We start from the raw sequence: 22753 nt of genomic DNA, 5'->3' as shown, positions 1-22753 counted from the left end.
CACTTGCAGAGCTCAGTTGCGACTGAGGATGCCAATCAACTCATCAAGAGTGATAAATGGCAGCTGCTGTCTCCCACCTGTGAGAAGAGGTTGAGATTTTCAGTCTCTGCCTTTCCAAGACAAGTCTTGATGAGACTCCAGTCCCCTGGATCTGTCAGGGAGGTCATCTGTGTTGGCATTTCGCCCTTGTGCTGGGGTGAGTGGTAGTGAGGGGGATGCTGGGCTGATGCTTGCAGGACCCTGCCACTGCAGCTGTTCCCACCTGAGAGCATCTAGGAAGTGCCACCAGGCACAGGGGACATCCAGGCAGGGGTGCATTGGTGGGAGATGCCATCACACCTCCATGGCCCACAGAATTGCAGGCGGGCTGGAAAACACGGCTCTCATCAGCTGCTTCAGTGCCAAGTCCACCCACTATCACACTGAAGAGTGATCTCCAAGGGGCTGCCAACCTGCCATATTGCCCTTAAAACCTGTCTCCCTCCTTTCCAGCCCGTCCACCCTAAAGCTTCCCAACTGCCTCGGCTGAGCGCTGGGAAGCCCTACACTCACCTTGGCGCTGAGAGTGCGGGCGGGGTGCTCATCACTGCGTGAGGGGCTGTGAGCATTCACGGCAGCGGGTGTTTTGGGGCAGAACCCAAGGAGGAGGTGACATGCCATGTCCTTGTCCGGTGTACAGCGGGGTCCCACAGCGGAGAGGAGACCGGGCGCGCTTCACGCTGCCCAGGATGCTCTTCACACTTCAGCTGCGGCCGCCGCCGGGACGGGCTCAGCCCGCACCGGGGCTCTGCTATTTCGAGGGGACCGTGTCGGGAGGTGTCCCTGTGCCCCGCGGAGCAGGGTCGCTCCCCGTGCCACCTCACGGCACGGCAGGGCAGAGCTCCCTCGGGGTGCCGCGGCCGCCCCTCACGCAGGGTCCGTGGGGGGAAGGGGGTGGGGGGTGCCGCCCGGCGCGCGCACCTGCCCCTCAGGCTGGGCGGGGCGGCGGGAAAAGGCGGGAGCGGCTCGCGCACACGGCCGCGCGCGCGGCTCCGCAGGTGCGGAGCGTCCGTGAGGGGACGGTGGGGGGGGGGGGGGGGGGCGCGGGGCGGTCCCGCGCGGCGCCGGCCCCCGCCCGCCCCCTCGCTCCGTCCCGCCGCTCCTCCTCCCTCACCCCCCTCGCTCCTTCCTCCTCCTCCTCCTCTTCCTCGTCGCGCTCCCGCCGCTCCGCTCCGCGCGTGCCGGCGGCGCAGCGCCCCGCGGCCCGGCAGCGGCGCGGCCGCCCCGTCGGCGCCGCGGCGCGCCCGCGGAGGGGCGGCGCTGGGGGCGGCGGCTCGGCGGCGGCAACTTTTGGGAGCCGGCGGCGGCAGCGCGGAGGCTGCGCGGGGGATGGCGGCGGCCAGGCAGCGGCGGCGCTGAGGCAGCGGCGGCGGCGCGATGCCGGCGGCGGCCGGGGGGCTGCTGTGGTGGAGCTGCTGCGTGCTGGCGGCGGCGGCCGGGGCCCCGCGGGCCGCCGCGGCGGCGCAGGCAGGTGGGTGAGCGGCCGGAGCGGCGCGGCACAGCCGGCGGAGCGGCGCCTTCCCGACAACTTCTCCGTGTCCCGGTGCCCGGCGCGGGGTGCGGGAGTTCGTGCGGGTCCCGCGGAGCGGCGGCGGCCAGAGGGCGACAGCCCCCCGCGGGAAGCGGAGCGGAGCCGGCGGTCGCGGATCGCTCCGTGTCCCCGCTCGCTGTCCCCCGCCCGGCCCCGGGGCCGCCCTTGCCGCCGGAGCCCCGGGCGGGCGCCGTACGTGTCCCCGCAGGTGCCGCTGCCGCCCCGACGGGGCTGCGCTCCCGAACTTGGCGCGGCGGCGCGCCGGGCGGCCGCGGCAGCGTTCGTGCCCCGTACACCTGTGCGTTCGTGAGCGCCGCGCGTCCCGGCCCGCAGCGCCAGCACCGGCCCGGGCTGTTCGCGCACGGGGGAGGGCGAGCGGGCGGCTCGGAAGTTAACGCTGGAAAAGGCGCTTTTTCCTCCGGCAGGGTCTGCCCGGAATTTTTAACTTTCTGGAGGGAAACTTGCGGCGTTGGCTTGAATTTTGTTTTCCTCTTGGCATCCGAGCAGCGCTTTCCTGCCGCCGTAGTACGAGCTGTGCCGGCTCAGTCGCCCGGGGAGGGCACGGGGATCGCCCCCCGCTGCATCGCCCCTTTGCTGTGAATAAAACATTAAAAGGAAATTTCTTCGGTCTTTGTAACTTCGCTTTTTTTTTTTTTTTTTTTTTTTTTTTCTTCCCTTCCCTCCCCTGTGATGCAAAATTTATGCTGTTTGGGCGGTATTGGTGCAACAGCTCCTCGTTCTCACAATTTAGTTTATATTTTGGGGCTTTATGTAACAGAGAGAAGGAAGGATACGTTTGGTGAGAAGCGAAAGGAGCGTGTCCTGGCTTTGCCTGCCTGATTGAGCTTTGAAGGCGGTTTTTGATCTTGGGACGCGGTTTACTTTTTCACTGTGTGATTGTTTCCTAACCCTCGAAATCGGGAGGGGTGAAATGCTGGGCTGCTGCTTTCTTTTCTATATTCTCTTCCTGCGGTTTGAATCGGTAAATCCCCGCTGAAGAAGAATGGCACTCCTCGTTTCACAGGCGCTGCTACTCTGTACCTTTTTGCCTGCCTCCCTGTTTACACGCAGCCCGACTGTTCGCCTCACTTGATACTTTTCTGTCTCGCACTTTTCCCGTAGCCTGCCCCGGTTTTGGGCGGCAACCCTCCCCGCTGGGATGCTCCCGTGCTCTCCAGCAATCCTTCCCACCGCTCGGACGGGGCTATTGGCGTGGACGATCACAAAGACTCTCCATTGCTGGATTTATACCCCAGTGAAAATAAAAAGCATCGGTCCAGGGTTGCTCGCCTGCCTTCCTGTCGCCTCTGGGGAAGCCTCCTGGATCTGTGCTGCTGAAAAGCCTCTGTGCCCTGCACTGTGCAAAACAGAAAATCCGTTTATTAAAATAGAAGGGTTGGAGTGACATTTCCTATTTGGAGGGGTTTAGGCACTGCTACGGGCACTGGCAGCTAGTAACGATTGAGCCTTGCTACTTGGTGCTTGCTGGAATAGCAAGGCAGGCTGGACAGGGAGCCATGATTTGCAAGTATTTAGGACCCCCCAGAATTTGGGCTCTCTTGGCTTCGGGGGCAATAAGATGGGGCTCTGGCTGCTGCCCTCATTTTCGGTGCATCGAGAGAGATAGTGATGCTGTTGCTCGTGCAAGCAAGCTGTTGGCCAAACTTTTGATTTCATTATCCTGTGTGTAAATATGTAAACACGCTGGGGTTTTCTGATTTCTTCTGTCTCCGTGCTTGGGCATATAATGTTTGCAGTGCACAGCTCAGTCGGGGTCACGTGAGCCAAACAGCTTGGGCTGTTACCTGGAAGCTGGCGAGTCTTTGTTCTGCTTGAAAATAGCTGATAAATTAACTCCATTTTCTGATATGTGGGGTTGGTGAGTTGTTAAATAATTACAGCCAAATTAACTTACTCCTGTTTGAAGTATTCAGCTGTTCTGAGAATAATTGTACTTCAAATATATTTGCAGTTAATTTTTTTTTTTTATTTCCTTTATTTTTTTTTTTTATATATTTGTCAGTGAGAAGCATGTTCAGGCTGATGTATGGGCAGTCTTTAATTTCATGCCTTTACTCCTCTCTGGGCCATGTCGGATGGGACATGCCGCACGCCTTCAGAGAGATGCAGCTCCTCTCCTTTGCTCCAGCCCTCCTTGGCACCTCTCCCGTTGATCCCGCCACGATGTCTATTTGATGGTTAAAATTAGGCTGGGCTCTGAGTGCCTTTGCAAAGGCACGATAAATATTGACTGGGACTTTCAGCCATGGAGGGCCTGGCCCCTGCACGGGGGTCCTTCCGTCTGGGCCTTTTCACCCAAGGGCAGCGGGCGCTGTTGTGGGCTCAGCACCCTCCCGGGTGTCCCTCTCGTGCCACACAGCCCTTCAGGTGTCTGCGGGGACATCTCTGCCTGGCAGCCAGGGCAGGCTGCTGCTGTCCCTGCGTGTCCCCTGAGAGCACTGCGAGCCAGCGCTGCTGCAGGGCAGAGGAGCCTGCTTCTGGCGCTGCTCTTGGGGCATCCCCAGGGATGCTGGGGCAGCTCCAGCACGGAGTTGCGCCACGCAGGCTCCGTGCCTGCACCTGCCCCGCCGAGACTGGCGCTGCTGCGTGCCCCAGTGACTGAGCTGTGACTTTGCTTTAAAAAAAAAAAGAGATGGTAATTGATGTTTATGTGTATGGAATTTGGCACTGGGAGCTGTGCTTGTAATTAACATGAAAACAGTAATAATAAGGACCTGAAATACATGCCTTATGAGTAAAGCAAATGAGACTTGGCAGTAGCAGCTCGTGAAGGGGGAAGCCTTTCTCCCGAGCCTGCACGGTAGTGAAGTGGGATGGGAAGCGGAGAAAGGCACGTTTGGCCCATGGCAGCAAAGGGCCCAGCACCCTGTGGGTGCCTCTGGCTGAGCCCCAAGTGCTGCACTGCACTCCTGACCGTAATGCTGAGTTGTTCTGAAATGTGCCTTCAGTTCTCTAGCAGGGCATTAGCCACACACCTTAACGGAATTAATGTTTTATTCTAGTTTTCAGGGGTTTTTAGTTTGGTTGGGTTTTTTCCTGTTGTTCTGTTTTTCAGTTAAATTTCAGCAAACCGCAGCACGTTGGCTCGTGCTGCATCTGAAGGCATAGCCTGTGATCCAGAGCGTGCACATCTTCCAAAGGCTTTTCGGAGAAACACCTTTCTGTGGGTCACTGGCCAGAGCCGGGGAGCTGCTGGGGTGGGAGCTGAGCATTTCCAGGGTGCTGATGGCGGGACTTGCGGAGTGGCCAGCCCGCAGCCTGGCTCTGTGAGCATCTCTAGGTGGCAGCAGCCCCCAGGAGCTCCCGGCATGAGGACGAACCGCCCGGAGCTGGGGCTGTGATTTCCCAGGCTCTGGTCCTCCTGTTCAGCTCTCCTCCACACCCCTTTCCCAGGCCGAGGAGCAGCTTTTCAGGGGGCTAACAGGGAACCAGCCATCCCTGGTGTCCTGTCCCCACCTCTTGTGCCCCTGCATGTGTGACAGGGGAGGTGTAAGAGCACACTGGGAGAGTGACCCAAACACTGAAGTGCTTAATATGAGCAACCAGAGGAGCTCAGGTGACTTGCTCTGGATGACTCGTTAAGATAAACAGTAAGTCGGCACCAGACCGATGGCTGGGTGCTGAAGGTGAATGAGTTCAAACTGGGAATAAAGTGCTTGGTCCCAATAGTGTAGGAACTGTTGTGATAACCTAGGAAAGAAAATAGAAGATACATGGTCAGTCAGCAGCATGTAGTCAGATCAGATGGTCCTTCTGCAGTACGTATACTTGTTCAAAAAGATGATGTAGCCCATAGGTTTCATTTCTTTTTTGTGTTTTTGCATGACAACAACCCCCTCCTGATTTCCTTAGGACAGTAAGGGTGGGCCGGTACCTGGTGGTTGGTGTGTGGCAATAGGATGGTTCCCTGGAAGCTTCTGAACTCTGTGTCCTGCCTGTGCAGACTGGGCTTTAGTGCTGTGCAACCAGGCATTTATGCTGTTAAAACCACGGGCAAATGATGGCAGCTCCGTGGAAACAGCTAAGCCAGGTCTGCCCTTGTGCGCTCTACACGCTCTCAATGCACCGAGGCAATTTTGCTGGGAAAGGAGAGGCGGCTGGTTCCCGGGATTTGGTTTTTACTGTGGCAGGAGCGAAGGCAGGATGAGGTGAGTGCAGCTGCGCTGTTTCCCGTGAATCACCTGTGTGCTGACAAGTCCTCGGGGTGTGCAACAAGCTCTGATTTTCACTGACTTAAAGGGTTTACTTTTGCAAACAAGTGCAGGCTTCTGGTGGATTTTATGTGTGCCCACGAAGCCAAAGCTGAATTATCCCATGGGAGTATGCAATCTGCCAGAGAGATTCATCATTTCAGCAACTTTAGTTAACGTTTGTTTAGTGACTTCTTGTTTTGGAGGAGCAGCTTAAGCTGTGCTCGGTGGCAGTTCCCTTGTGATGAGCTGTGTGTCCACGTGAAAAATGGTCTCATTTCTACTGTCCGCTACCTCTGCTGGGCATATGGGCACATGCCAAGCCTCCTGAAGTCTTTGAACAGCTGCTGCTATATATATCTCCTTATTTTCTTTTTTTTTCCCAGGCTGCCAGGGAAACTTGTCCTTCTTCCCACTTTGTATAAAGGGTGTGCAAAGTCCAGGGCAGATGAATATTTGCTCGTGCATCAGTGATTCGTGAGGGTCTGATGTTGGCTGATGTTTGGGCAGCAAAGTCAATAATTCAAACTGCAGGAGCACATACTGGTCACACCATAAGCTTGTGCTGAATACCAAGAATATGAATATATATGAGGAATAGAAATTCATGCCGCAAAGAGTATTAAAAAATATTTTTCTTTTCTGATGGTAACCGCTTTTTGTTTCCATGCCTGAAGCCTATAAACTCTAGCTTCTGACAAAGGAGGAAGTAGGAAAATCAAGTAAATAAAAGGCAAAGTAAGCCTCAGACTTTTAGCAGATACAGTTCTTTTTGAACTATAAAAAAATGATCAGTCATTGTATAAGTGTTCCTGTAAAGTCCTTTTTAGTGACTTCTAAGATTATACTCATGCTATGTTCAGCTCCTTTCTCTCCCAATGTCTGTGCAGCTCCATGTACAATAACTGAATGGGCATTTATAGCTTGATCTTTCTTAATCTCCTAATAAGTCAGCAGCGCAACGTGGGCTCTTGTCACATGGTGACATGCTGCTGTGTCTCATCACCAGCTGCTATTGAGCTTACAGAAATACAGAGCTCGCAGAAGTCTTCCAAAATCTCACTGGGGACCACCCTAAGCTCAGAGCAGTGCTGGCTGTGATACCAGGGTCTGAGCTGCCCCATGGTCTGTGTTCTGAGGAGGAAGCTGGGCTGTGGGGTGTGCTGCTGATGGGCTTTAAATTCATGTGCAGAGGCTACTGTGGCACTGCAAGGCATTATGTGACCCTTTGCCTGCAGGTGCTTGACTAAACTGCCTAATAAATGTCCATTTAATAGAGTTGTGATACCTGACCTCTCTCTTTTTCTCACCCCTCCCAGTTGTGATTCATTCATGCAGGAAATGGATCATGCCAGAGGGAGGTTGAATGAAGAAGCTTGCATGCTGTAAGAAAAAGAAAAAAACAAAAACCCCTTCTGAACAAAATTGGGTTATGGAAAAGTAGGAAAAGCCCAAAACTGTGAAACAGTGGCACAGCCTTGGCTGTGGCATTGCTGCGAGAGCAGGACACTCCCATGTCCCGGGTGGATGACGATACATTGGCTAAAGCTCTGAAACCTATGCCTGTCTTACTGACCTTAGCTGTGGCTTGGCTCTTCCTGCTCCCCTGAGACTCTCCAAATGGCACTTCCACCCCTTTGTCTCCTGTTTTCCCAAGAAAGCCTCTCCTAGGGGGCAGGCGCCTCTTGGTTGCTGCCTCTTGCTGAGGTCCCTGAGCAGATAATGCAGATGTGCTTGCACATTTTGCATTTCAGCATATGCTTAAATAACCTTGGTGTGCAGAGCTGAATGTGCAGGGAAGAGGTTAGTGGAGGTGTTTGGCTCATTTGAAGCCCTGTGAGCTGCTGAGGACCTTCTCCCGGGGCGGGAGATGGTAGGGGCATGTTGGAGCTGCTTTGGTGCACACACAGGAAGCAAAACCATTACACTTAACTTGATACATATCCCAATGTTCAATTTCCATTAATTGAAATTACGTTGAAATATTGAACATTTTAAACATAAAAGTTTATGTACCGTGGTTAGTATGCTAATGGAATATTTTAGTAGTCTTTTAAGGTTAATGTCGCAGCCAGATGCAACGATAAGCATTTGTTCCTAAGAATTATTTTGCTTTAACCCCTTTTCCAAGATTGTCCGTGTTCTGGTGAGTGTTCATGGGCTGCGCTGTGCCTGCCAGCCAGCTGTCATTTTAAGGTGGTCTTTTTGTCATCCAATCCACTATGCAAAGTTGAATTGTAGTTATTTTTGCTCATTATCTTTGGCAGTAAAAATGTATTTATCTAAATTTAAATTGCTGTTTGCTGAGGATATGTGACAGTATTTAGAATTCAGCATTATTTTATTATCTCTTTGAAAGGATAAAAAAGGCTCATTTATTTCAAGAGATATTTCTGCAAGCGTGTAAAAATACCGATGAAGTAGCTAACGTTTTCCAGTTGTTGTTGACTTCAAATTTAGCAACCATTGTCCCTGTTGATATATTTGATGCTCTAAAAATGTACTTGCCATTAAGTAGGAAGCTGAAGTGATTGGTAGGCAGATAATATTCTTCAGTAGCTATTAATAATGCTCAGAGGACATACGCATTGGAGTGTATGGAAAAAGCCATGGAATTGTGTAGGACGGAGGCAAAAATAATGCATGTAGCTGTTTGATTTGAAAGCCGTCCTTCTGTACCGCAGTGGCTGCTGCCTGAATTAGCACGTTGGGAACGGGAGAAACCGATGTGCAAACAGGATGGTGTGCAGCTCATTTTGTTTAGGAAATTGAGGTTCGATCCCTGCTCTTTCACTTCTTCCATGAGCTGACTCAGACCCGGTGTATCGTGGGGGTCTTTGGTGGAGGAAGCTGGGAGTTGTTCCTCCCAGAGCCAGCTTAGCTCACAGGAATGAGGGAGTTAATAGCCCATTCAGAGAAAATGGAAATTTTCAAAACAAATATAAAGTCATTGCCACTCTTCTTTCTTCCTTTGTCTGTTCCTTTAGCCACAGGAGGACTTTTATGCCAGCACTGTGAGTTTCTCCCTGGATTTCTCAGCATAGAGTTATTTCTTTGTCTCCTGGAGTTTGGAACTGCTCTTAAAATCATACATGCTTGGATCCTCTTGTGCAACATGTTTTAAACTGCTGCCAGCTCACGCAGCTGCGCAGCCCTGGTGTCACCTGGGGCTGCACTGTGGATGGCGAAGATCATATTAGAAAAATGTGGAATTATTAGAGCCTATAAATAGTGGTGATAACTTGTACAGCATTTATGTCGCCCTCATGCTGCATAACACACTGAAATCCTGTGCTAGGTTTGTTTCTAGTGTTGCTTCACGTGCCACTGTGAAACTTCATTATATCACGATATAACAAGCAGCTGCTGTGTAAGTAATGTGGTGCCTGCAGCACAGGTGGGGGGTTCTTTCTGGAGCAGCCAGCAACTGTAGTGATGCTTCACATTTTCCCTGCCTTGGTCCAGCTTCTTAGAAAGGAAACAAAATCAGGTCTGTGCTGAATGTTTCTGGCTGGCCAAGGGTTTTGGTGTTCAGCTTGAACCTTTAATAAAATTGCTAATAAAAGATTATTTAAGAAGCTTTTGCTTTCCTGCGGTAGCCAGAGACTGGGGACAGGAAGAGATGGCTAATCTTCCAAAAACAGAAGGAAAAATAGCAAACAGATTCATACAGTGTTATCTGCTGCAAATTTCTTCATGTTAATTTAAATCCAGTATCTTGGATTGTGAGATTCTCATTCTTCACAAAAAGAAGAGAAAATCTTTAGCTCCTCTGTATGCAGAGAAAATTCAAAACTCACAGAGCTTAAGAAATGGGGGGAAAATTCCAATGATTGTTTTTATAAGCCATATTTTTATAACCCTTTGTAGTATTTTATACAGGGGCTGATTGAATTGTGGTTTTGCAATGTCTTGCAAATATTGCTGGTGAAATTGGCAATGGAAACGTGGGTTCATTAAGACTTAATAGCTTTGGTCCAATTGCTGCCACGACATGTGGCTAAGGCATTAAAATATGTGGGCTATGCCTCATGCTATGGTACAGCAATTACTGGGTAGGTGTCCTTTGATACTGGAAAACAATCGTGCCAGACTGTTGCTGTCAATTTGAATAATCCCACTCTTGCTGAAGGCCCATGGAAATGAGACAAAACATGGCAAATAGTGGCTTTTTGCAAAAAAAGACTGTAGAGTGTGTGTGATGTCTGTAGGTCCTCTCTGGCCCAGATGGATCCCATCGTTGTGGGCGTAAACCTTCTGCTCCAACACTCTGTACCTTGGGCTTTTCATGTGTTAGAAGTGTCCAAATTGTTCCAGGCTATGTAAGAATTGCTGTGACACCAGTTCCTTTTTTTTTTTTTTTTTTTTTTTTTTAATCTAGTCTGACTATTTTTTTTTCATTGATGTGATGAAGTGATATCAACTCCTGGTACATTCCTGACATTGGTGTTTGGGAGTCCATCTTTTTTGGCTTACTGGTGACTGGGTCCTTGTGTTGGGTAGCCCCTGTCAGGTTTAGATTTGTTTGTGTTGCCTTTTGGGGCCAGTGTCAGGTTTTCATTGTTTGTCCTGAGCTTTAATACTGGTGTTTCCCTTGGGCACGGATGGTGCTTCAGTACTTTATGAGGCAGTGCTGCTGCAGGCTGGTGAAGGATGAGCCCTGGAGCAATGCCAGCAAGGAGGAGGGATGCACTGCTTGTTACTCCTCAATTTGGGTAGTGCTGATGTGAGCCAAATTGCCAGGGTTTCTTGGACTCTTGCAGAAGATCACCAAAGCTCATCTCATGTGTGTTCCTTAAACCAGCAGTTGATTAAATTCCCTGAGAACTAGTATGAACTGCAGCCTGACTGTTTTTCTAGGAATATCTGGAACAAACCCCCTCTGTATTTGGTGGCACAGTCTGAGGCTTATTCTAGTGGGTAAAATAAAGCTTTCCTTGGGAGTCATCAGTATAAGGTGCTACAACAACATAATTTCTTGATCACACAAGCCTGGCTTAGTGATATTAAAGAGGTTTTATCTGGGTGTCACACAACACAGGACTTTAGTGTCTTGTGGAGATGTAATTAAGAAAACTATCACTGGCAGGCTCAAAAGTATCAGGGAAGGGCAGAGAGGAGCAAAAGCCACCTTAGATCCTCTGTGGTTTGGGTAGAGTTGTGGGCAGTTATGAAAATATATAATGAAAATGCCTGAGGGAATTGGAGTTGCTTTTCCCTGGGTCTCTGAGGGAATTGGAGTTGCTTTTCCCTGGGTCTCTGAGGGAATTGGAGTTGCTTTTCCCTGGATCTCTGCAAGTGTCTGTGGCTCAGGGACTGTGGTATCAAGTCTTCCTGCTGATATGCTTCTTGAGTGAGGTGGCAGTGATTACTTCAGTGGTAGTATTTGTTTTTAACACTCTAGTTAATTTCTTTCCCACCAAGTCTGGGTTTCCAGCAGTATCATTACTTATGGATTTGTAAGTCAGAAATAGCTTGGTAATTGCTATATTCCTTTGCCCCTGGTAGCAACAAACATCTTAAATTTAATGCGTCATCCACACAGAAAATTGATATTTGGCCAAAACTCACAGGCTCTGACAGCTAATCTTACAGAGCTTTTGCTTGACATGTAAAATAGAGACTTGAGGTTGACATGCACAGGAAAATTGACAGTATTTAGGATTATTCCATAAAAGAAAAATACTCCTTACAATTGGCTGAAAATAGTTGAGGGTGATTAAATTTAGATAAAAACCTCTCCCTAGAGGTCAGCAGTGTGAAGGCCTGGGACATCAACCGCTTGGATCATGTGCAGAAAACCCTGCATCACCTCATAATTCAAAGCTGGTTTTTGCTTTATCTTCAGGATTTGGCTAAAGAAAACTGTGCTCATGAGCTGCTGACCAGCTTGCTAAGAATAGTTTTCTTTGAATGTGTTTGTACTTTGATTTTCCTCCCTAGAATACATTCTGAGTAGCAAGAAAGCCCCAGATGTCTTTCAGTGAAAGAATTACAATGAGGAACTTTCCAGTGCTTCTGATGGAGGTACCTGGCATGTTTGTACAGATATTTGGCTCTCAGTTGCAATTTAAAGGACTAGAAGTTTCAGCAGAGAAACTTGTGGCTCAGTTTGGTGGCCATGTACTGCATTACGCCAGGGGTACGTGATGCTCTTTTTTGGGTAAATACACATTTCAGAATCTTTTTTCCAGTATTTGGTTTAGGGTCAGTAAGTCTGGATGATTTGGCTTCAAAACTACTCAATATCTATTTATTAAATAGAGCATTTGCATTCAGCAGGAAGTGTAGGACCCAATTTGAAAATTAGGGCCACGCAATTATATGGTCAGGTAATAGCACATGTAATTGCTTGCACGAATGGTCAGTTAGATACGTAATTGTCCATTTGCATGCAAAATTAACCTGTTTTGCAGATTGGGCTTGGGATATTCATGGCAGAAAACATGGCTTTCTGGAGATGGTTGGGTTGTCACACCTTGCCCTTCCATTGGTGTCTTCCTTTTATGGGACTGGTGTGGTTTAGTCTTCACCTGTGTTAGAAATAAGCTCCTGAGTAAGTCCAGCGCCCTTGGGCTCTGCTTTTGTTGTGCTCCAGATCTCTAACAACTGTTGAAAAGATTGTGAGGGGAATGTGTGTGTTACACCCATGCATGTGTTAAATTTAAGAATAAACACAAATGCACACAAAGAAATTGCTCTGAATTTACTGTTTTGATGACATTTTGTGTGATGCTTTCACAGTGGCAAAAGAAGATAGTTTGATTTGTATATTTTTATGAGTGTATTTTCACATACACTTCAGAGTTACTTTTATTTTCCTTTCTTATCTGGTGTGCTGTCAAAACACTTCAGTGAAAGAGTTCAAAGCAACAGCTGAGGAATCTGTAGAAACACAGTCATCACTTTGCACTTTGCAAGCACTTGTTCCTCTGGCACGGTCCCTGGGTGCTCACATGGGCAAGGCTTTTTGTTTTTCTGTTGCCACTCCATGTGTTTGAACATTAAGTCTCCTTTTCCTGAAAATCCAGAGTAATTGTGTAACTGGCTCAATGTGTGTAGGCTTTATCCTCCAGAGAGAGGTGGTGGTGATTTCTTATCAAAATTTGGTGCTGTTTCTGAGGAGGGAATACTTGTTTGTGCCTTTAGAGAAAGGTGTGTGCTTGTGCTTCTCTCCAGGCTGGGATGCAGGAAATACTGTTGTTCAAGTTGTTCGTATAGAGCAGGGAGCCTTGCTGCCACCCATGGCATCATCTGACTGTGCACATTTTAGGGCTCAGTGTGGCACTTTCTCATGCCTGAAAAATTAAATTTGGCAGAAACCTTCAGTTGTTGTTGTCTGGGACCTCAGAGTTTTGAAACTCTGAACAGCTGAAACCACAGGCTAGGCAAAGCCTTCAGGCCAGACCTGGGGCCATGAGGAGTGCAAGAGGGCATTATAAATTATTTTAAATCCTTTGGATGGAGTTTTTCCTCGCAGCTTCAATGGCAGCAGTGTTGCGGGGCGCTGCCTGTGTGGGTGCTGCTGTGCAAAGTGCCCACTGCTGCTGTGGGGTGGGTTAAAGAGCAAAAGCAGTTTCTCAGCTGGCCCTTTGAGCCAAATCCTGTGGCTTTTCCCTGAGAATCAGCAGGCTGGAGTGGTTACCTGCCCATCAGATCAGCGCTTCCCAGCTGCTAGAGGTCCAAGTGTGGACGCTGCTCCTGGTGCCTCTGCTCCTGCTGCGGTGCTGCTCCCTCCCAAGGAGGGATTTTCTGCAAGGAGACCCCCAGTGCGCATGTGGGGAGGACGCTCTCGCTGAAGGGCGAGGTGGCACCTTGGTTTCGTGCTGCCTTGTCTTCCCAAAGCGATGGTACGCTGAGCCCGAGAAGGATTAAGCAGGAGGATACTAAGGTCACTTTTTATTCCTGAGCTAGAGGTTTATGTCCTCTGTGCATATTAATTTCACAGCTTGAGATGTGGTAGAAAGGAGAGCAAATAAGAGTACAAGTGTGTTGGGTAGCCTCGGCAATTGAGCTGCAAGAGAGAGCAAAAGCTAACAAGCTTGCTTTTCCTTTCCACGCTGCATTAGCATGAATGATGTAAAAATGGTGTGAAGATTCAAGCCCAAAACTCCAAAATTACCAGCATTATATTTTAATTTTGTTTGTGTCTGCATGGCATCTAATTCATTCTGGCTGGTGTTTGTGGGAGGTTGTGCGGAGAAAGAACAGAGAGTTGCAGGTTGCTGTATGCAAAACTAAAATCTTTTGTGTCTTATATACTTATAAAACAGAGGTTGCAAAACTCTTCCTTGCACCTTCCCAGTAGCTTTGATGAAGGTTACACACCCACAGAGGGTGAGGGAGATGGTGTCAGAAAAGCACAGTTTGTAGTTGACCTGCAGCCAAGAACACAGGTGGAGGATTGCCCCGACAGGGTGTTTGAAAGAGGCAGCCGGGAGTGGGAGTGGTGTCAGAGCACAGGAGGCTCTTTGAGCTCTGTCCTGGCAGCTTTGATAAATTGAAAATCCTTTGGCTTTTTGTGGGATGCACAGGCAGTCTTTTCAAATTCCAGTGTGGGTGACTGCATTTTCTTTATTCTTCTGTGTAAGACCTGTCAGCCTTTGGGGAGGGTGGGAGCTGGACAGGGGATTTGTGGGCAGGAGCTTCTGGCTCTATGATGTTAAATGTGGGGTTGGCCTTGCTGGACTTCCCAGAGCATTTAGATATTGCTGGAAAAGTTTTTGTGACCATTGGTGACCACCTGCTCTCTTTTCTGCTGTGTGAAATGTGGTCCTGAACACTTGTAAGCTCTCCAAAGCCATGGATTTCTAGTCCACGGTGTCAGTTCAGCTTCATGAGATGGACAGCCTTCTGAGTAAAAATATAAACCCATGAAGCATTCTGGGATAACAAGGGATAACAAAATGCACTGTGGAAATTATAATACTAATTATATTACATTAGTACAGAGGAGCTAATAGCTCTCTTTGCTCCATAGCAACTGCTGTGCTTTGTCATAGGTACTGCTGTGGAAAAAGGCAGCTGAAAGGGTTAAATCGTGTTATCCAGGAGCAGCCAGAACCTGCTCTCTTCCCAGTCTTGTACTGGACCTGTGTGACTTAAAGCACTGTGGGGTCACTGGGTTGGCAGGCTCGACCCCACTTTGGGAGAGGGGGGTGAAAGCCAGTCCCACAGGGAGCTCGCGGAGCCTTTTGACACTCGTGTTTGGGTCACTCTGCCTCCTCCTGAGTCACTGCTGCAACTTCCACAGCCTCCGGTACAGACTGCTTTATCTCTTAATCTGGCCATGTAATAACATATTACAGGTGAATTAAAAGATGTTTTTAATAGGGCAGTTTTGGCTTACTGTGAGCCGTCTAAAAATAGACTGTGGATATTCTTGATCTTTAGAGACATTAGCCTATCTTTAAAAAAACAAGTGAGGAATGAGGTATTTTATACACAGCTCTCAGAGCTGTATGAAAAAAAAGCAGACTACAAAGCAGAGCGCAGGAAAATTGATTCATCATCAATTTATTGCATGGAGCTCTAGGCAAGCTCATCTCAAGACAGAACAGAGATCTATAAAATCTTTTCATCTGAAACTATGAATTAAATTGGGAGGAACTGCTGATGATGAGAGGCTAGAACCAACTCTTAAACCAGACATTCTTTTGGGAATGGGTCTTCTGCTGCAGCAAGATTTTCACCAGCCAGGGATGTGGAGCTTAATTCTTATTACCCCGCTTCTCTCCTTACAGTGAATCTGCCTTATGCAGGAGCAAGCCTGCAATACTCCCCCTGTTCTCCTCACACTTGATTTCAGTATAGTTTTTCCTTTCTTCATCAGTGTGTCTTGTTAATCTTGCAGCTCCTTTCCCTGACGTGTTCTTCTCTTCTTCTATTGTGTGTGCGGATTCTTTAAACCTCCTACTGACAAGGAAACTTGCCTTTTACAGCTGGAAGAAGCCTCTGAAAACAAGCAGATGCATCTCCATTGTAAGATCACTATATAAATAGATAAAACTTCTTCATGTATTCCCTTTGAAGAAGCAAGTGAGACAATGCTCAAGAACTCCTGCCTGCTTTTTTTATTTTTTATTTTATTTTTTTTTAATTGGGTGAAGCTGTATTATGTCAGCGACCTGTAATAAATAGCACTGCAATGAGAAGCGACAGCCTCATTCACTTTGCATCCATGCAGAAACGACTAAGCTCTCTTCTCATGCCACGGGAAAAAAGAAAAAAAAAAAGTGGGAAAAAAGGGAATTAAGAAAAAGAATTGACCTTGAAGTTGCTCTGGTAGTAACAGGAAGCAGTGTACCAGTGAGACACCGAAGTTTTGTGGTTGCATTGCCTGTGTTACTGCAAACTGTGCATCCCAGAGTGCAGCCTGTGCCTTCCTCCTGCTGCCTGCAAGTGTAGTCAGCCAAGCTCCTAACTGGCAAAAGACAGTGGTTTGGAAGGCTCAAGTATTTTGACAGAGGGTGGGGAGGGAAGGAAGAAGGGCTTACACAATAGTGAGGTGCGGTGTAGTCAGACCACTTCTCTGCCATTCGTTATTTTTTCATCTCCTGGATTTGTCAGAATTTATGGTGGTGTTAAGCTAATTTGGAGGCTTTCTTGCAAATAAGAGTCTGTGCTAAATAGAAGGGGGAAAATGTAAAAGGCCTTTAAGAGTATTGGTTGAAAGCAGACTAAAGGTACTTTTGTACATCCTTCTGTTTGTAACACTTGCTGTTAGATCTGTGGATGGTTTTCTTTATTGCTTTCTCATTCGGGTGCTTGATTTTTGAAGTTTGTAAAACATCTACCAAAAAATTACTTTTATTATTAAGTGCTAGGGTTTTATATCAGCAGGTGTCTGCCCTTTCCCTGTGTGGACTCTCCATCTATTTGTGTTGGGATAGCCAGAAAGTTTCTGAGGGTAGGGAACTACAAGCTCCACTGGCTTTGGGGTGCTGTGGGTGTGGATCCAGCACTCCCCATCCCCTCTCCTGGTAGCTTTTCATGGGAGCTGCTCATCCCACTGTAGAAGCCTGGCTTTGCTGTGGGATCCAGCAGGTTGGGATGGCTAAACCCCTCCTTTGCCTTGCCTGGGAAAGGGGAATGGCAGCCGGCACACTCTTTTAGCATCAGGCTGCTGCTGAGCACAGTGCTGGTGTTCCTTTTAGTGTGTCTGTGTGTCCATCTGTCTGTTGGCTGCTGCTGTCTCTGTGGGGCTGCACAGGCTTGCATTGGAGACACGGGAGAAGAGCTCTTGCCTGCAGAGGTGTGGTTTCCCTTGGCAAGGTGAGGAAGGTGGAAGGATGCAACAGGGGAGAGAGAATACACAAACCAGTTTTGTTTGGTTATGGTTAGGAGTTTTTATGGTGGTTTCTGTTTGTTTTGTTTGGTGTTTTTCTAGGAGCCCTTTCAGGCTAGCCTCACTTGCCCAACACCATCATCTGCTGGGCTCATCCTGCAGTAAATGCAGTTATTGGCCCTGCCCCTTGCTGAGCAGGGGAGGTGTTGGTGAAATTGCACTCTGTTATCTCCCACAGCATTGTGCCTGGTCGAGGCTCCTCGTGGTAAGAAAAGGCAGGTCTTGTAGCAGGAAAATCTCACTTCCCACTTTTGGGAAGGGTTCTGGTCCCTGTGAGCTTGTCAGAAGTACGTGTGCATTCCACTGGCGGCTGCATGCCTTGGTGAAGTACGTCCTGTTCATGTAGTGGTGCCACGTCCCCAAAAACCACAGAAAATCTCCAGCTGGGAGGTTGCATGTGCTGACCAGCCACATCCTTTCCCACTGGCAAGGAGCAGAGGTGCTCTCTGGAAAGGATTTGGCACCATCCCAAACTTCAGTGGGGGTAGCAGCAACACAGGGTGTGTCTGGTGAAAAGTTGGGGAGCAGGGTAGAAGACATGCTGGTGGCACCAGAGAGGCTTTGGGGCAGAAATGTAGGGAGGAAAAAAGCTTGGTTTGTATTTAAGCATCAATATGAAAAGAGTGGGACACGTAACCCTTTCCTTCTGTACTTTCCAAGATCCAGGGAATGGGAAGTTGTGCAGCAAAAGCAGTTGTCATGATGCTTCTATTTCTTTGTGGGACAAAGTTTTTTTTGCAGCTGTTTCTTTATTATAAATTCATTTGATATTCAGCATATAAGCAGTAAAAATAATTAAGCCATTTAGTATTCCTGCAGATACCCCGTGTACTTCTGAAGATATTTTGTTACATTTCAGCATTAGTTAATGGATGCTTACCATAAATTATCACTTGGATTGCCTCTCATTTCTTTCTACTGAGTATTTTTCTTCTTTAACATAGAGTGCCACGCAGTTGTAGTGGATGGTTAATGTGGCCCATGAAACACCGTGCAGTGTAATTTGCAGAGGGAAAAGGATAAATACACATGTGTACTGCTGGCATGGTGCTGCCTGCCCCCTCTCTGTGACCAGGTTTGGGTTGGGATGAGGAGGTGGTCATGCTCTCTGTCTCACCTGGGAGCCTGGGAAGAAGTTGCCCATGTTGTGCTGAACTCCCCTGGATGTGAAGATGGCCGTTTCTCTGTTCTTGACTTCATGGTGGGGCAGCTTCTCTGGGTAGCTCTTCTTTTCTGCCTAGTTAGACCTGTGGTAACTTCAGCATCAGCTCGGGCAGTCGAACTTGACCCAGAAGTGCCAGGATTTGGAGCACTTAGACAGATGTAACCTGCTTTACAGCCATCCAAAATCTAATTTCTGAAGGAACTTAGTGGGAAATGAATAGGAGAAGTTGTCTGCCCTTTTTTTTTAATATAGTGTTTTTAGGAGGTCAAACCACTTTGTTTTGTTATCTAACTATATTTTCCAGTGTCTCATTGTAAAGCTTTTGTTAATTAACATTTAATTACTGGGTTATGATAGAACCATGGGAGTCTTATCTGAAAGCAAAGCAATTGGCATACGGATTCATTATGATCGGAGCAACCCTAATGAATGTCAAATTAATTCATAATAATGTGACAGTAAAATGTTAGGCATATTGTTAATAATTACTGATGTGCTTTTACCTTATCCACTTTTAGTATTATTGCTTTTTACTGTGTCTACCAGAGAGCCAGCTTTCCACTACCTGTCTTTTTACACTGGTAATGCCAGTCTGCTTTAGCTGCAAATAGCTTAATTATCTGTTCGTCTCTTTCACAGTAATTAGATACAGCATGAAAGCCAGGAAGTTGATGTAAATAAATATAATTTATTTGGAGATACTGTAACTGTGGGTTGTTACATAAAAGTGACAATGTAAACAATGAGGATGGTCTGTTGCTTGCTGTCTTTCATGGGAGAAAGGGGAGGGGAAATACATCAAACATTGTCACTCTTGTGATTAATACAATTTCTATGGTTTCTTATTACTGTTATTTGACAACACATAGTGATTTATTTTAAATAAAATTATATATTTGATTCTTGGTTTTAACACAAAATACCTAAAACCAGTTTTCTGTGTTAAATGCAGCTCTGAGTTTTCTAGCTTGTATTTTATGGCTTTGCAGCCATATTTATTTTGTTGGATTAGTTTTCTTCCGCTTTCAGAATAGGAGTTCTTGAAATAAAAAAGAAAAATAAAAAATCACTGTCCTAATGTCTGTGAGATACAGTGGTGGGAGGATAGCAGGCATATTTTTGTAAGGTGAGATAGGAGGACAGTGTAGTCTGTCAGGCATCTTTATTGCTTAAAAACACCCATTGCACAGTGGTTCAGGATTCAAAGGCGTTTATTGATACTTGCTCACCTACCCAAAACATTTCAGTGTTGTCCTTCCCCTGGTCACAAAATACTTGCAGTGAGGCTGCGAGTATGTAAAAATTTGCCATGTAAAAATTTGATGGAGATAGCATGTCTCTGTTTCCCACCACTGCTTGCCCTACCTGCCTTAGAACTTGGAGCCTGGGGGACGTTTCTGGAACAGCAAGAAAAATAAAATTAAAAATTTCTAGGAAGTGGAATTTCAGCCTGGCTAGAATGAGTGTAAATTTGCTGAGAGCCTTCGTGGGTGTCTGTGCAGGGTTCAGGCTTCGCTGCATCATCACGGATCTCCCACTTCACTCTGCTTACAGGGCCGTGTGGATGGGCAGGTTAGGTTGCACTGGTGGGGGTGCTGGGGCATGCTGCGGTCCATTGCATCCTGCTGAAGGAGTAACGTCCCAGCATGGTTTTGTCTGGCTAAATAAAGTTGTTTCTGAGCAGAGGGCATTGCCCTTGGGTTGAGCTGCTGTGCCAAAGCCGCTCTCCTCCACTGAAAGCAGCAGGGCTGGTTTCTGCTCAGTGCAATTTCTGCTTTTAAATCCTACCAAGAGCAGAAGCATGTATTTTCTTTTGTCCAGAAGGAAACAAACTGAATGCTTTTTTTTTTGTTGTTGAAAAATAGTGATCAATAATAATTAACTTGCACCATCTTCTTTCTTTTCCCTCTGTGAGGAGAGCCTTACTATTGTTTTTGCGGAGCCTCAGGAGGTGCAGTGGTGCTGCTTCCTGCTCCAACAGTTCTTCACTCTTAACACTTTGGCAACATAACCTCTGCCAGGAAGGTGGCTGTGAAATCCCTTGTGTTCCAGGTGCTGCCAGGCAGCCCCTCGGAGGGATGTTTCTATTTTATCTTCTCTTTTCCCTGCCGCAAACGGCGGCGTGGAAGCGAGAGGAAAGGCTTCCATGGGCTGTGCCTCCAAAGGTCATATAACACTTTATGTTTTCTCCGACATGACACAGCGTGACAGAACAAAGTATTTATCTTGTGTACTTGTCAGCTTCGTTCTGCCAGCTCCGAAATGATGAAATACTACTGAATATGCTGCTGCTTGTTTCCTTTAGGGACTTGCGCTGATTTGTTTAAAGTGTCGTCTGCACCCGGTAAATGCTTCATTTATTACATCTGACACCTGAAAAATATCTGAGGGAAATATATCAAGGCATCACACAGATATTTTTTTTGTTATTTGCTGTTGTGTACTTATGTCTTAACCTGAATGAAGTTCCCTAATGGTTAGTTGTGTTTTTTGAGGGTGCCACCTGTGCGTGTGTGCGTGTTTTGAACTGCTGTGATGGAGGTTTCTGGAGATGCGCTCCAGTTCCGTGACAAAAATGCATTTTGACTCCTGATGGGGTCAGCTTAACTGTTAATTATTGTGGTGAGTCACTAATGAGCTCTCGCCTCAGGAACTTTGTACAGCCTCTCCTCAAACTTTTCCCCATTACTTGTTCTGATGCTTAAGCGAAAATAAAAATAGATCTCTTGCAAAAGGTGTGGGTGGTGAAGTGAATGTTTGAGATGGATAAGTGACCCTTGTAATGGTAATATGTGATGCAAAGGCTTTCAGATATAGCTCTCAGTATCATATTGGGCTTTGTGGGTGATTTTTTAAATTTTTTTTTGTTTTACATTAAGTATTTCTCCATTGTCCCTGAAGAATAATGTGAAATCGAAATTCCTCTCTCAGCAAAACAATCAGTGTAAAAATAACAAACATCAAAGAGAGAGGGAAGCAGTTTGCTCACAGTACTAATTGCTAACATTATCATGTGTCAGAGTGAAGAATTAAAATGTGACTCTAAGTTCCTAAAAGTGCACTTGCTGTGCGTTCGAAGGCCGTGGTGTGAGGTTGAAGATGTGTGGGCTAGCTGGGCTACAGCCAGTATTGGGGCCTCTTGCAGTTCACTGAGTGCAAATAGGAGCTTTGGGCATGCAGAGGAGCCCCTCTGACTGCTGCTTCAGCAGCACAGCTTTGTTTGGATTTAGAAAATACACAGCACAATGTGTCTGCAATTTCCCGTGTCCTGCTCTGTATGCTGGACATCTCTACAGTCTCTGTACAGCATGTGTGTGCACCTATGTAACACCCCAATGCTGTGTATTGGCAGGGGAAGTCTGGATTTTGGGTGTTTTATGCTATTGACCCCAAGTCATCGGCACAGGGTGTGCCACAGAAGCTGTGGATGCACTGGGAAAATACAAATCTAGGAGAAATACAAATGTATTTATAGGTTTTCCTACCCCTAGGTAAATAAGCGGTGCTGGGGAAAGAAGGCCTTTTCTATACGATGGGAAATTGTAAGTTGCAAGTATATTGCGTGCTTTAATGTTGTTTTGTTTTACAGCCGTTGTAACAATTTTAGTTAGGGAAATTAGATTCCTTGCTTGAGCAGCATCCTTGTTTTAATTTACTGTGATGTGCCTTCTACTTGGTGCGTGCAGGTTGGAGAGGAAGAAGGGCCCCACTCCTCAGCTGTATTTTCTCACTGTGGCTCTGCACGGGGCAGCTGAAGAGGGCTTTGCAGTGACGCTCTAAGCTGGTCCTAGGGTTTACTGGCATACCCCTGTGCCAGCCACTTCTTCCCTGCCTTGGTTCCCGCTCCTTTCTCTGCTTTCTTCTGATGGAAAGATTTTTTGGATGCAAGGACTGGTTTTTTTCCCCATATGGCTGTGCACAGTGGCAGCTGGATTTTAATCTGAAGTGGGAGCATTAGGGAGACAGTTGCCATGATGGCTATACAGGGGTAAGTGTCATGAAGATGGAGCTGAGCTGCTGTGTTATCTCCATGTTGTGGTGAGCAGTATTTGCTGTGGTTTTCTGCTGGGCAGTGTGATGTGCGTGCCCAAGGTGGTCCTGGCTTCAGGTGCTCCTTGTGTGAGTTTGCTTCCAGAGGTGTGAGAAGGTGGGGCTTGGCAGGTAGCTGCTGAAGTGGCCAAGTTTCTACCCCAGATGGGCAGGATTTGGCTTGAGTGGGAATTGCCAAGGGAAGCAGGTGATGCAGCCTTCTGATAGTTCTGTCCCCTGTTCTAGATGAGCCGGGCAGAGCTTGTGACAGTTCCATACTCCACCAAAATGTGGTTAATCACAGTGAATTAAGAAGCTGCCCTAGGTATGGGGCTGCCTTTGTCATATGTGAGGCTGGACATCTTCCTGGAGAGGAGAATCTAAGTGCCCCCCGCAAGAAGGATGAATGCTTGCTTGAGGCAATGAGAACT

At 47.5% G+C, this 22753-nt stretch overlaps 1 protein-coding gene across 1 annotated transcript in view; it reads left to right on the top strand.

The window, feature by feature from the left end:
- The first annotated feature begins 1473 nt into the window (after positions 1-1473).
- Positions 1474-22753, top strand: part of ERBB4 (erb-b2 receptor tyrosine kinase 4) — a 574039-nt gene continuing 552759 nt past the window's right edge. Inside the window, exon 1 of the mRNA XM_038142045.1 lies at positions 1474-1510. The gene's annotated coding sequence lies outside the window, so the exon portion shown is untranslated. The remainder of the gene's footprint in view (positions 1511-22753) is intronic.

This window comes from Motacilla alba, chromosome 7 (genome assembly GCF_015832195.1).
Source record: "Motacilla alba alba isolate MOTALB_02 chromosome 7, Motacilla_alba_V1.0_pri, whole genome shotgun sequence".
NCBI lineage: Eukaryota > Metazoa > Chordata > Aves > Passeriformes > Motacillidae > Motacilla > Motacilla alba.
This window is presented reverse-complemented; position numbering and strand designations above follow the sequence as displayed.